Source organism: Cavia porcellus, unplaced genomic scaffold (genome assembly GCF_034190915.1).
Source record: "Cavia porcellus strain 051 isolate PalLab524CR breed Dunkin Hartley unplaced genomic scaffold, mCavPor4.1 scaffold_26, whole genome shotgun sequence".
NCBI lineage: Eukaryota > Metazoa > Chordata > Mammalia > Rodentia > Caviidae > Cavia > Cavia porcellus.
In genome coordinates, this window is record NW_026947509.1 from 25,331,252 (window position 1) to 25,346,159 (window position 14,908).

Consider the following 14,908-nt stretch of genomic DNA (forward strand, 5'->3'; position numbering starts at 1 on the left):
CAAGGGGGCATTTAATATTTAGAGCTGCCTGAAAATGGGACTATCTATTTCTATAAGTAGATCTCTCTTTACTGAAAACTCTTATGCATAGTGAGTTTTAAAAGAAATCATCTACAAGCTTCCCAGATTTGTGAACTGTGTATTTTCCTTGTCCTCTACCTTTGCTCCAAAAATAAGTTCTACATGACTTTTATTAAGATGGAGCATGCATCAGTTTTATCAGCAGCGTCCCTGATCCCTCATTGGCAGATCTCAGAGACTCCCAGGGCAGGCAAAATCTGGGAGTTACCCTCTCCCACCCTCAGTGTTCAGAACAGCCAGGCAGATAGGGCAAGGTTTGCCGTCAGCTCCTGACATCTTTCCTGTGCTCACTGTGTACCTCCAAGTCTCAGCCTATATTGCACCTGCTCATAGACAGGTCTTGCCTGGGTGAGTTCAAACTTTCCCTCTACCTGCCTTAGCCTCTCAAGTGTTAGGATTACAGGCATGTGCCACTGCACACAAGCTTACAAGATGTTATAGAAAGTAGTGCTAAACTGGGTGTGGTGGAGCACTCCTGTAAGCCCAGCACTCTGGAGGTTGAGGCAAGGTTGGGACCAGCCTGGGTTACAGAGTGAGCACAAGACAAGCCTGAACCACAGAGCAAGACCCTGTCTCAAAAAGACAAGAAAAAAAGTAGTGATACCATCAAATGCTCCAAGCCAATCCCAGCACCTAAGTGATTGATTCCAAGTGTTTGTTACAATATCTTGTTATCTTTCCAACAGACATTTGCATTTCAAATGAAGAGTTTGGTTCCTCATTTCTAATCTGTAATTGGTACAATATAGCAGTTCTCATCCCGTTGACATAACTTTACCTCCTCACTATAAACACATGTACACACACACACACACACACACACACACACTCTTACACACATACTTCTAGGCAATTCCCCTGATTTATTGAAGAAACTGTTTCCTAACAATCTGGAGTTGTTTGTTTGTTTATGGCCACTTAGTAAATATTGTAATAGTAAAATATTGTTTCAAAACTCCAAGTTTGGCCAAACAGGGAAAAAAGTCCCTATTGAGAATGGAGATTCAACTATAGTGTCTAAATTTTAATTTTTCTTGGAGTATATTTTGGTGCATTACTCTGTCACTGCCACACTGGTTTCAGGGAAGCTTGTTCTCCTTACTGAGTTCCCAAAGTACAACAACTCTTCCAAATTCCAGAGAATAATGGCCCTAGAGGCTGCACAGAGGAGAAGTAGAGGTCATGGTTGCACCACGGCCTCTGCGTGCCCTTGAGTGTGAGCCTTGGCCCCTGAATCACCAGTTGGCCTCTCTCCCTTCTAAAAGGCCTAGTAAAACCAGCACACATGAGAACACTAAATGCTCAGTCACAAAGCCAACTGTGAAACTGTAAGTGAAAGCATGAAAATGGACTGGTTTTGCTGTTACGATGTGAGTTTTTAAAATGTCCTTTGGTTCCTAGCAAAGAATATCCAGAGGTCTGCTTGCCTTTTAAAATTTATGTTTTCAAGTCAGGTGAGGTGATGCATGCCTGTAATCCCACCACCTGGGAGGCTGAGCAGGAGGATCATTGCAAGTTTGAGACCAGCCTGTGCTACAAAGTCAGTTCAAGGCCAGCCTGAACTGCATAGTGAGACTGTTTCGAAAAGACAAATACACAAATACATACATAAAATCTACATTCCCACCAGAAGTGACAGTACACACTTGTAATCACAGCACTCTGGGGCGGTGGGGTAGGAGGATCCTAAATTTGAACCCAGCCTTAATGATTTAGCTACCTAGCAAAATGTTGTCTCAAAATAAGAAATAAACAAATGTAGTGGGGATGTAGTTTCATGCAAAGACCCTAGGTTCAATCTTCTGTACTGCAAAAAATAAAATAGAATTTATGTTCCCTATGTTAAAACTGCAAATCAGAAGACTAGTTTTCCCTTCAGTTTTTATGTTTATGAAAAACTAAATTTACACAAAAATTCTAATATTCGCTTTAGAGGATTGTATTGATGACTATTTAGAAATAGTTAATGAAACTCTTTAAACATTAGCATATTCATGACGGGGCTGTAATTTGTTGTCTTGCTGGTGGGTGGCTCTGAACCACTAGTGGTCCAAGCATGCCTGTTCTACCTGTCCCATCAATGGAACCGTCATGCATGTATCATCAGTGCCTCAAGTTAGCAGGAACATGTTTAAGAAATTATAAATTTAGTGTATTCTATGTCTCTTAAAGAAATTCAGTCGTTTGAGCTGATGAACAAAACATTCCTGAATATCTAAAACACAAATTTTGGGGGCTGGGGATTTAGCTCAGCGGCATAAGTGCCTGCCTTGCAAACAGGCAGTCGTGAGTTCCATCCCCAGTACCGATAAAAAGGAAAAAGACCAAAAAACAAAAAACAAAACACCCCACGAATCTAACAATTTATAAATAGGGTGATCTAATTTTCATATTTTCTTAACTATTCCAATCCCCATTTCAAATCACACACATTTTAAATTAGAATTACAAGTCTAATTTGTTACTGTAGTGGATTGTTCTCTGTCTCTGTCTCTTTCTTTCTCTTCCAGGAGCTAGAGATTGAAGGGCCTCCCTTATACTAGACAAGTACTCTACCATTGAGCTACAGTCCCAGCCCTAAAATGTTTTTACCATCATAAGTACATAAAGTACCAAACATCGCTATGTATGCTGATGGCTGCCTGGAATCCTATGGGAGGCTAAAGCAAGAGGATTGCAGATTCAAGCCCAACCTGGGCAATTTGGTAAGACTCAAAATAAATAAATAATAGAAAATAGGCTGGGGATGTGTCTCAGAGTGAAGGCCCTGAGTTCAATCCTCAGTACCAGAAAACAGAAACAAAAACAACCAGAGATGTATAAATTTCTTAAAACAAGAATATAATGCTATGCTTCATTCTTTTGAATTTCTCCACCCTTAATTCTAAAATTTCTCAATATTGAAAGCTACTTACCCAGTAGGAAACAAAGATGTCATCCCAAATGGCTGGGGTGCCTTTTTCCAAGGAATGTTCTGGAAATAATGTTCTCAGTGGCCTAGAGGATATATTCAGTAGAGATTCTGTTCCAAGAGTGTTGGGCAGCCCTTCTCAGGCCCCCAAGTTCCCCACTGAGCCCCATTTCATGGGTACTGTGTCATTACTCTCCAAGTGGGCCAATTTTACAGCCAGGGGCTGCTAGATTCAAATTACACTGCACCTAATTCTTCAACCTACGCAAGGAAGTCAGAAACTCCTACTGGAGTTGCTACACCACTTGTTTGGATATAATTAGTCTCGTAAAGGATTCAGTGTATTCTGAATTCTTTCCACAGTTTTCCAGTTTCTCAGGCCGCAGCTCTTACAGGTGTCGATTGGTTGAATGATTTCTGGTGTTTTGAGACTCTGGTGGCAGACCTAACATTAGTCCAGGGACATGCTACAGGAAGCTTATTCCTAAACAGAGGGTGAAGGAAACCCTGAAGAGGTGGGAGGAAAAGGTTATAGAATTCATTTGATTCAGGCTTCTTTTTTTGTTTTTATTATTGGGCAGTGTTTCTCACATGTTATTTATCCTGATCTCCTAAACAAGATAGCGAACCTGGGGTTGCATTGGCCAAGATATGTTTGCCTTACTCTTTCCAAGACAGCCCCTTCAAGTCCATAGCAATGTTGAGCACATGTTAGGGACCCAGTGTCATTTGGTAAAAATACAATACAGGAAAACCCAAGGACTCTTGTGCCCTCTTGAGGCGGTACCTGGGATAGATGGCTGATTATTCAGGAACCAAGTGTCTTGGGTTAGGACTTAAATGACTGAGTGTGATGTGTCCACCAGCCTATCCTAGGAGGGTAAGTGTAGAAGCCAGGTGGCCTGCACTTAGTTCTGAGTAGTTTGGGTCGAAATGCCTGTAGGACATTGAGACAGCCAGTAACACTAAGTGGATGGATGTCTGTGTCTGGACTTGGGCAATCTGAGCTTGAGGCATGCCTTTGGGAGCAGGTAAGTGGAAGTGGAATTTTGGGCATAAATTAAGTCACACTGGGAGAGTGCAGTGTGAGAGGAAAAGAGAGTTAAGAGTGGGACCCTGAGAAACACCATCGCTGAAAATGCATGCACAGGAAACAGCCTGCTTACAACTGTGGTAAGAAACTGAAGGTAAACGAACATTGTTTCTTTCTTGCTTCCAGTGTCTTCCCCTATCATAAACACCAAAGTAGGCAACGTGGTGGCAGTGATGGGCAGCGCACAGTGTGCAAGGCTGCGCGGTGCTGCGCGGGAGGCTGAAGTGGGAGTGGAATGGCGTGGGCATGAGCTCGTGTCCTAGAAAGCTGGAGCGAGGCCTGGGAATGGGAATTTCTGGATTCCATGCTTTCCTCTGCCGCTTCACACGGCAACAGACCCCTTTCTTTATTCTGAAGTCTGCAACCATAGATGCTGCGGGAAAAATCTTTCTGAAAATTGGAAAGAGAAGTGCAATGAAGGAGCAGGAACGGTTGAAGAAAGGAGAGGAGGTGCCTTCTTGTTGAATGTGTGTGCATATGTGTCTGTGTGAGCCTGTGCACACACAGGAGTGTGGAAGTGTATTATGTGTCTCTTTTCTTGGTATGTATGTGTGTATGTGTACAACTTGTGTACACTAAGTCTCCAGCTTACCAACATTCAAGCTGCAAACTTAAACAGGTGTACTATGTAAGGCTCACTTCTTCAGACTTAGGAATGAATCCAACTTATGAACATTCTCCAGAACAGAACTTGCTCATAATTCGGGGATTTACTGTATGCATTTCTGTCTGTAAATATCAAGGTAAGTACTGAAATGAAGAGGAAGCAAACTTACATGGCATCTTGACAGAGGGATTTGATGTTTTTTTTTTTTTTTTGTCTTTTTCATTTTTATCGGTACCAAGGATCGAACTCACGAAACCTTGCTTGCAAGGCAGGTGCTTATGCCGCTGAGCTAAATCCCCAGCCCCTGTAAGTTTTGTTTTGTTTTTTGTCTTTTGGGATTTGATGTTAACTGAGTCTAGTAGCAAGAAATTTTGGCTTGTATTTTCTTTATCTGTGTGTTCCATTCATTTCTTAGAATTCATTTAACATATTTTACAAAAGCGTCGATCTAAGCAGATTGCATATGAACCTGCTCCTTCACTGCTGCTAGGACAGCACTGATCAAGATTCTTCACAGGTCCTGATTCTGAAATTCCCAGGGGAGGAAAGTTCACCTCAGAAGGCTGAGGCTGAGGTCCTGAGTCACATCAGAGAAGCATCATCTCAAGTACTTAGCACAAATAAGGGCTCAGGCCTCAAGAGTGTGATTGCTGTCCTGGGGCTCTCAATCTGTTCTCCTTTTCCCCTTCACGAGAGATGTATCGGGCAGCAGGATTTGAGGCAAGTCTCCGGGACCTCAGCAGCTCAGGGTGCAGTTTTTCCTCTTGCCACAGAGCAGGCGAGGCTGATGTCTTCCAGAGGCAGGAAGCTGTTTCAGGGTCCTGGAACAGCACTGTAGACTTCCATACTTCCCTCCAAACAATAATGTACAGTGATGGTTAATTGAGATATGTCAACTTCACTTAAGTAAGAACAGCCTAGCAGATTAGTAAAGAGCTGAATGTGTCTGTAGATGACTGACCCGGAGGTCAGGAAACTGAGTGGGGAGGACCCGCTCCAGCTGTGGAAGCATCAACCAATAGGCTTGCAGCCTGGACTGAATAAAAAGGAAAGGAGGAAATATCCCTGCTCTTTGCTGTTGCCTTTGGACATTGGTTTCTGCCTTACTCCGCTTTCCAGCATAGATTCTTCCACCTTCTAGGGCCGACTCTTTAGCCTTCTGACACCGATTTCACACTGACTACAGTGAACTTCCGGGCCTTCAACCTTCAACTGCTGCTGGAGCGTCCAGTCACCAGTGGGCAGGCACCATTCTGGATTTTTCTACCCCCGATCCCATAGGTGACTATGTGACTCTTCTGTTTTTGATCCTGTAAGCCTGCCTAATAAATCCCTTTGTATACTTAGACATATTTTTATTGATTCTGTTCCTCTGGAGACCCCTACCTAATGCACATACACTCAGTCAGGAAGAGTAGGGTCTTTTATTTCAGCAAAATCAGACACATTCCTTTGTCCAACACAGATTCCTGCCCACATTATATGGCTGCTCCTGTCTAGACGTCCTTTGAACCTATCAACAAAAGCCTTTCTAGGGCCCTAACTTATGTTGCATTTGTAATTTTATATTCTTTTCCTTTAAGAAGGTCTTCAAACTTACACAAGCTACCTCCCTCCCCCAAGACATCTGCATCTGTCATTGCTGAGCTCCCAAGGGCAGAGAGTACCAGATCTAACAAGGTAAAGTGAGCGACAGGTCTCCTTCCCTCATCACTGAAGCATCTGTACACGCCCCCCCCCCCAAGAATTACAAAGAATGTGAAGTTGGGCTTATGGAGGAAAATGATACTTGCAAAAAGGGTAAAGATTAGAAAGAATCTAGGAAGAAATGCTGCAGCAGTCTGCAGAACTTGGAGGAGAACTTCAAGACTTAGATAATACTCCCTAAATGTCCAGGAGCCAATGAGTGTTGTGATTATCCTTCCAGTGTAGAAGGTCACAGGCCCCATAGTAAGGCACATCCGAACACTTTTCCTTCCACTTGTAGTCTGAGTACCTCCCAGGAGTATACTCACACCTGGCCAGGGACACAGGTTCCAGTGGCAGATTTTATATCCCTTCCTGCAGGCTATGATGGAGGTCTGGCAGGTAGCAACCACACTAGAGAAGAGTGTTTGCAGGACGGTGTTGAGGGGTTTGTGGTGCTTTGTGTACTTGTCGATGTGGCCCATCATTGCTGAGCTGCAGGCTTGAGGGCCAGGGGGCTTGTGAGTTTCAAACCGCTGAGCTGAGATCATGTTTCTGGGCTTCTCATTGTCTGGACCCCGGCCATCCACAGCCCCAGCAACAGAAACAGCAGCAGAGAATGGAGCTCTGTCCTGGCTGGTGCTTTCTCTCCTAAGAATGCAGACACTGGAACAGAGGGGAGGGGTAGGTGGGTCATGGGAGAGGGGCTGCTAGTCCTCATGAATTTCATACCAGAACTTCAGGGGTCCAGAAGCCCAAGATATTAAAGATATTGAAGGACACCACTGGCATTTTATTGCTTAGTTACAGAAGATAACTTTTTTCCCTGTTTTTTTGAAACAGAGTATCTCTATGTAGCATAGGCTGGCCTCAACTTTTCAATCTTGCATCAGCCTCACAAATTAGGGAAACTTCCCATTATCACATGACTAAAGGCCATCATAATACAGGATTTTAATTAAGACCTCCATTTTCAAAGATCCTATTGTTTCTACACTCCCATGTTTCTTCCTTCTTCTTTTATTTTAATGTATTATTTTATTTTTTGAGACAGGTTATCACTATATAGACCAGACTGGCCTCAAAATCACAGAGATCCTCCTGCTTCAGTCTCCTGAGTGCTAGGATTACAGGCGTGCATTATCATGCAGGGCCACGTGCTTCATTTTTTGGTGTGTGTTTTTGTGTGTGTGTGCGTGTGCATGTGCACTTGGGTGAGTGGGTATCTCTTTTTTTTTTGAATCTCTGAGAAGTCATCAGGAAGGGAAATTACTCTTTGAAGACAAAGGCCAGAGCTTTCCCATGATTGCTTAGGTGTTCTTGAAAGTCTTGGTATTTAGGTTGTAGAGTCAGGCTCCTTCCTTTCCAGCCTGTAGCTATGTTTGTTCCTGAAGTTAGAGGGAACTGGTCACTCTGCCTTAGGGAGCCACTTCTCCAATCTGGCAAAGCAGCGTGGTGAGCTGGGTTCTTTTCATGCCTGTTGGAGAACATCTTGCAATGATAGAGCTGAAAGAGGTGGAGATCACCTCAACTGACAGCTTCACTGTGTAGGTAAAGGTGTTTAGGGACCTAAAAAGGCAGTGCCCTTCCCAAGGCCACTGAGGGTGTGACAGGACTGGGGGAGGGCCTGGCACTTCCTTTCTAATGGACCCTTTGTCAGTGGCAGCTACAATTGGTAGGACAAAGAGCTTACCAGGGAGGCAGAGCATAGTGAGTGCTTCTCTGCGGTTTTAGGAGGTACAGGAACACTGCATAAATAACCCCTTCAGCCCTCTGATAACATCTGGGAGAAAGTCTCCTCTTAGAACAAGAAGGTCAGTTCCGTTCTGATATTTGTTCTTCCTCCTTTTTGATAGACCTCAGACCTCAGACTGAGTCTTCAACTGAATAATATCTGGAAAGAGTTTTTAAAAACCAGATGACATTCACTATATATTTTTTAATTACAGTTTATTAAGTAACCCTAGTGTTCTGTGACAGATGATTATACAACTTCATTTGCAAAAATTATTTTAATTAAATAAGTAAATATATAGTTAGTACATTACAATACTGAAGCAAGTGAATCTTATGAAAATTGTCAGAAAAAAACAAATAACTGTAATTTTTGGAAACTTGCTGATTGGTAGGGTTCTTTAGAGCAACAGAGTCAACAGAAAATATATGCATAATTATGTAATGGGATTTATTAGGTAGGCTTACAGGATCTGAATGTACACTGGAGAGCTGGAGAAGCCAGTAGTTACTCTCAGCGCTTTAAGAGGAAGGCTACTAGAGCAAGAGGGATGAATACCTTATTTTCTCTACCCATTCATGTGTTAATAGATAGATGGATTGCACCTGAGATTTAGTTACTATGATTGTGCTGTTGTAAACATGCAGGCCAAGATCAAAGGCCTGGGAGCTCATGGGAGAGTTACCAGTATGAATCTGGCATGTGTTGGAAGGCTAAAGAAATTGGAGACTGATGTCCACAAGTAACAGCAGCAAAAGACGCACTCTCTCAAGTGAAGTAGAACCTTCAAATAATAAACTTTCTTCCTTCCCTTTTATTCCATCCAGGCTACAAGTGTTTTGGTTAATTTCACTTACAACTTTGGAAATATCTCCCCAGATATACTAGGGACTAGGCTTTATCAGTCCATTAAGTGTTGCTATGATTCAAGTCTAGATGTCCTCCCAAAGCCTTATGAGATCATGAGTGGCTTTTCCATGATGGCCGAATCCAGCGTTTGTGATTGGTGCATTTTCAGTGCTGGGGTTGTGGGTGTGCGTCCTATGCCTGCCCTGGGGAGGGTAACCTGCTTATGATATGAGGCAGGGGAAGAGGCTTGTTCTCCCTTCTTTCGTTCCTGCTGCTTTTGCTGTCTTCTGCCGCCATGAACTGTTGCCCCTCTGCCTTGTACCACCCTGCCTTGGAACCAGTGGATAACGGACTGAAATCTTTGTGAGCTAAATAGACCTTTCCTTCTTCAATATGGGGTGTTGGGTATTTTGTTTTCCACTGACCTTAATAACAAGGCATGTGAAGGTTGAAGTTATGTACTAAACTAAAATCAAAATAGATCAAAGATCTAAATATTGAGACAGAAACATTTAATTAGGTGGAAGACAAAATAGTTGAACTCTTAGAGACATAGACATAGGCAAAGCTTTACTGAATAGAGCCCTGATTGCACAAGAAATAATACCAAGAATCAATAAATTGTATTACATCAAATTAAAAAGCCTCTGCAAAGCAAAAGAAACTACCAACAGAGTGAAAAAAAATACCTACAGAATGGGAAAAAATTTTCCAGTTACTCTTTGACAAAGGACTAACATCTAAAATGTATTAATAACTCAAAAAAATTAAACCCTTAAAGAGCTGGGCATGATGATGCACACCTGTCACCCCAGCACTTGGAAGATGAGGCAGGTGGACTGCTGCAAATTTAAGGCCAGCCTAGGCTACACAGTAAGTTCTTGTACTACAAAGCAAGACTCTGTCTCCAAATAAGTAAACAAATAGATAAATAAACCCTCAAATTTAAAGACCTTATCAAAAATGTGCTACAAAAATGAATAGATACTTCTCATGAATGAAAAAGTACAAATAACTAATTAATATATGAAAAAAATGTTTGATATCTCTGGCCATCTGAGAAATGTGAATTCAAACACAGAGATTCCATTTCATTCCAGAAAGAATGTCTATCATCAAGAAATCAATCAGTAACAAATCCTGGTGAGACTGTAGGAGAAAGGAACTCCTCTCTGTTTTTGGTAATTGTAAACTGATACAACCACTATAGAAATCAATATGGAGAGTCCTCAAAAACTAAAAATAGAAATTCCATGGAATCCAGCTATTCCCTTCCTGGTATATTTCTAAAAGAGTTAAAGGCATTATATTACAGTGATCCCTGCATACACTGTTTATGGCAGCACAATTTGTAATAACTAAATCTTAGAAATAGCCTATATGTCCATCAACAGATAGGCTGGGTAAAAAAGCATAGTTTTTAAAAATTTTCTTGTCTTTTTCTCTTTTATTGGTACCAGGGATTGAACTTACAACCACACACTTGCAAGGCAGGTGCTTATGCCGCTGAGCTAAATCTCCAGCCCCAAAAAGCGTAGTTTTTTTCTTTCTTTTTTAAAAGGAAAAAGAATAAAAATGATCATACAGAATTTCAAAATATCCCCAGTACCAAACAAAATTCAAAACAAAATAACAGGAAATTAACAAAGATTAAGCCCCATTGTTATCTTCAAAGTGGTTGCTCAGATTACACGATACAGGCATGAAAAAAATGCTCTAACAATGAAAGCACAAACTGTTCTCGATGAACTAACATTGATTAGCAGTACAAGACTATCTGTCTTGTACATATATATGTTATATAAATACTATCTTGTCTCTTCTTTCTTTTCTCCTTTCCTCCATTCCAGTCATTCTTTCCTTTTCCTTAGAACTATCTTTGTTCTTTGCTCTGAGCCATTTCTTCCCCTTTCACTTTCACAATATCTATTGTACATTTTGGATCTTATTTACTCTTTTAGTTTTTTATAGTAGGAAGACAATATGATGTTTACACATGTGTCTGATTCATTTCACTTATGAGTATGGTCTCAAGTTGCATCCATTTACCTATAAAAGCCTTGAGTTTAATCTTTCCTTTTAGTTGAGTAGCACTCCGCTGGATACAAATACCACATCAAAAAGTATAGTACTTATATACAGCAAAGCATTACTCTGCTATAAAGAGAGATAAACTTGGGTCATTTGAAGGAAAATGGATGCACCTTGAGACCATGATATTAAGTGAAGTAAGCCAGACACACAGCTTAAATAATACATTTTTTTAAAATATGAGGAACTCAATATATAAATAAAGTACAAAATAAAAAATAGGCAATAGGAAAAAAAGAGAAACAGTTACTGTAATCCAACATGGTTAATGTATCTAAAAGCATACCTTGATTTCTTTCTTTCTTTTTATTTATGTATATATCTATTTATTCATTTAAAATTTTTTTATTTTAAAGAGAATAAAACCAAACAAAATAAAACAGAATAAAGCCAATGAAAACAAAACAGTGAAAGTGATACAGACTTCAAAACAGGATAATAGGAAATCAATGATGGTTACCATAATGCCTCTTGTTATCTTAAAAATAGTGGCCCATACCATCAGACATAATAAAACCAAACAAAACAGAACAGAATAAAACCAATCAGAACAGAATGTTGAGAGTACTGGGGATTTAGCCCAGTGACAAAAGTGTCTGCCTGGCAAGCACAAGGTCATGAGTTCAATCCCCACTACCAAAAAAACAAACAACCCCCCCAAACCCCAGAATGTTGAGTAAAATAAAATAATAAAATGTAACAACAATAAAAATAGTGAGAAAAATATTGGATTTCAAAAACAAGACAGAAAGAAATTTCCCCATAGTTGCTATATTGCCTGTTTTCTGTTGATTGATCTTGCAGCATGGTGGTAGATGATTGCATTGAACCACTTTCATCTTGGAAAGGGCAGTACTTTTTCCTTACTTGAATAGACACTTGTTATTGGTAGCGATTATCCTTCCCTTCGTCAGGACCTCACACCCAAGTGAGGAGAATATTGTCAGTATAATCCATACAGGACCCTAGATGATGTGCTTCCTTCTTGGTTGTATTAAGTAAGGGTCAGATGCAACAACTTATCCTTCATTTTAGAAGAAATATCTCTGTATGCTCCACAGCACTGGACTTCTAGAAATTTCTGAGGTAGCAGGTCCTTAAATTTTAATTTGATTTATTTCTCATCCTTTGACATGAAAATGCTTCATCAACAAGTCCTCTTGCTTGCTTGGTTCAATCAGCGTGTCCTCAATGTAATAGGCCTGTGCGATACCTTGTGGAGGAGAAAGATGACCAAGATCTCTGGGATGTAAGCTGTGTCACAGAAATGGAACATTCATAATCCCCTGAAGTAGGGCAGTGAAGGTGTATGCTGGCATTACCGGCTGAAAGCAAATTGCTTTTGGTGGAGCTTATAGATAAGTATGGAGAAAAAGACATTTGCCAGATCAATAGCTGCATTCCAGGTACCAGGGGATGTGTTAATCTGCTCAAACAAGGAAACCACATGTACTACAGCAGCTGTAATTGGGGTCACTACTTGTTACATTGTTAATTTATCATTATTCTCCAAGATGCCTCTGCCTTCTGGACAGTTTAAATGGGAGAGTTAAGTGGGGATGTGATGGGGCTAACCAACCCCGCATCTTTTAAGTGCTTGAGAGTGACACTAATTTCTGCAATCCCTCCAAGGATGTGATATTGTTTTCATTTATTATTTCCCTAGATAAAGGCAACTCTACTGGCCTCCATTTGGCTTTTCTTACATATTAACCTTCATTCCATAGATTAGGGAACTCCCGGGGATTCTGTCAAGTACTCAATATATCTATTCCATTTATGAATTCTGGAAAAGGTTCTCCTGGAATCAGTGTCATCTCAGAACCAGTGAGTAGTAGTCCCTCAAATGTCTGATCACTCCCTGCCCTGTGTATGCTTACTCTGCTGAAGGGTGTAGGTCCTTCTGGGGAGGATGAGAGAAAGATTAGTAGTACAACTTTTTGATGATGTACTCAAATCCTTCCTCAAAGGGACCTGGCATCTCCTTCCTTCAAGGTGTTTTGGGGCTGAAAACCAGCTCAAGTCTAAAAATTGATTGAGGGGCCATGATTCTCTGTTATTATAATTTAAAGTAGGATTGTTCATTTGTCTTGAAATTTTTCTGATTAGGAAAATTTTAGTAGGCTTCCTATTTCACTTCTGGGAACACCATGTTTTATTATCCAACAAGATAGGTGTAAATGAGTCAGATCATTCTGAGCATTGCTTTGCCTCGGTGTGCATCACATTAAATACCTGGCTTCCTTTAGTAATTGAGGGGCACCACTTGGTCCTTGCCATGACAGGATCCAATTATACCCATTGCACTTGTTCCCCAATTGAGTGAATGCAGTCTGCGCTGTAAGGTCTGGTGTGCAGAGGACAGCACTGATGGAGCTCTTCAAAGGTGCTGTGCTCTCCTCACAAGCCTGTTTCTCACAGTATTACTCGTGAGGAGTATATTTCACGGACACTATCAGTGTGGGGGAGTAAGTTTCCCCTGGGAAATCCACTGCAGCATCCCTGTTTCCCTCAGCCTTTGAATATCTCATCAGCAGAAAACCAAGGAATATTGGGCAGCTCCAGCTCATTGTGGTGGGCTACCTTTTGATCCATATTTCAATCAACCAACAAAATAAACTATTAGCACCTTAAAACAAGCAAACCAACCAATATCCATGCACTGTTACAATGAATCCAGAATCACTTAATGGTCTATATCAAGCAATTCAACCTGGTCCGAGTTCAGTTTCCTTTCACTATTATCTTACACCCTTAGAGTCCATTCCCATTGTTATTCCCAGGGCCTCTGCTTATTCGAATTAGAAAATTTAAGAAGTTCTTTGACAGTGTAGCCCACCTCTTCATGGGTCATGCTGTGATCGGCTTCTGAGAATTGAGCCTGGTTATGACACAAGAGGCAGAGTGGGGGAAGGGGCTGATCCTGAGAGGCATGGGCATTATTCTGTTTGGTACTGCACCGGGACAAGACATAACTGCTCCCATAGGCAGTACAGGATTAGTTCTGTCAGGTATAAGAGGAGAGACCAACACCAGAGGGAGTAGCAGTAGGGATGCATCTGCCTCTAAAGGTGGGGAAATTGTGTTTTCTAGGAAAATCTCATTGGGTTTAGGAATTCAGTGCCCCAGTCTCATCAGCTTCCTTCTAATTCCAATTTACAGAACACCCTCGGAAGCTGAGCTTTAAACTTGTACTGTAATTCAGTCAGTCACATGATGAGAGACTAATTCTCCTTTGGGACACACTTAGAAGACTTCAGAGGATGAGCATGGTGGCGCATGCTTATAATCCCAGCACTCTGGAGGCTAAAACAGGAGAATCTTTGCAAGTTTGAGGCCAGCCTGGGTTACAAAGTGAGTCTGGGGCCAGCCTGAACTGCATAGGAAAACCCTGTCTCAAAAAGACCAAAAAGGAGACGAGGAAAAGGAAGAGGAAGAGAAGAAGAAGAATTAAAAGAAGAAGAAGAAGGAGGAGGAGACTTTAGGCTGTTTATGTGTGTCTGCAAATGTAAATCTTTTTCATGACTTTATCCCATAGTAACAGCAACCAGCTGACATTATTACATTTCTTACCCTTCCAAAATGCTTGAAGATGCTATATATAGAGTCACTAAGCTCCTTGCATCTCATAAGTGGTGAATGAGGAAAAGCAAACGGATCTAGGTTACATTTAAACAGCTCACAGCATGGACTGATGGTACTCTATGATATCAGAAGGTAAGGCCAAGGCAATTGTAGATATCATCAAATTACAGCACCAGCTCCAGGAACCACTGAACGAGTAAGAGAAATTCATCCTCACAAATTTGTTTCTCTAGAACTCATACCAAAATTTCTATTGGTTAGGGTTCTCTA

The 14,908-nt window shown here is 41.2% G+C and overlaps 1 long non-coding RNA gene across 1 annotated transcript; it reads left to right on the forward strand.

The window, feature by feature from the left end:
• Window positions 1-122: 122 nt before the first annotated feature.
• Window positions 123-6,040, forward strand: LOC134473245 (uncharacterized). The gene is made up of 2 exons (XR_010043389.1): window positions 123-2,786; window positions 4,212-6,040. It is a non-coding gene; the product is annotated as an uncharacterized LOC134473245 (long non-coding RNA).
• Window positions 6,041-14,908: the final 8,868 nt, after the last annotated feature.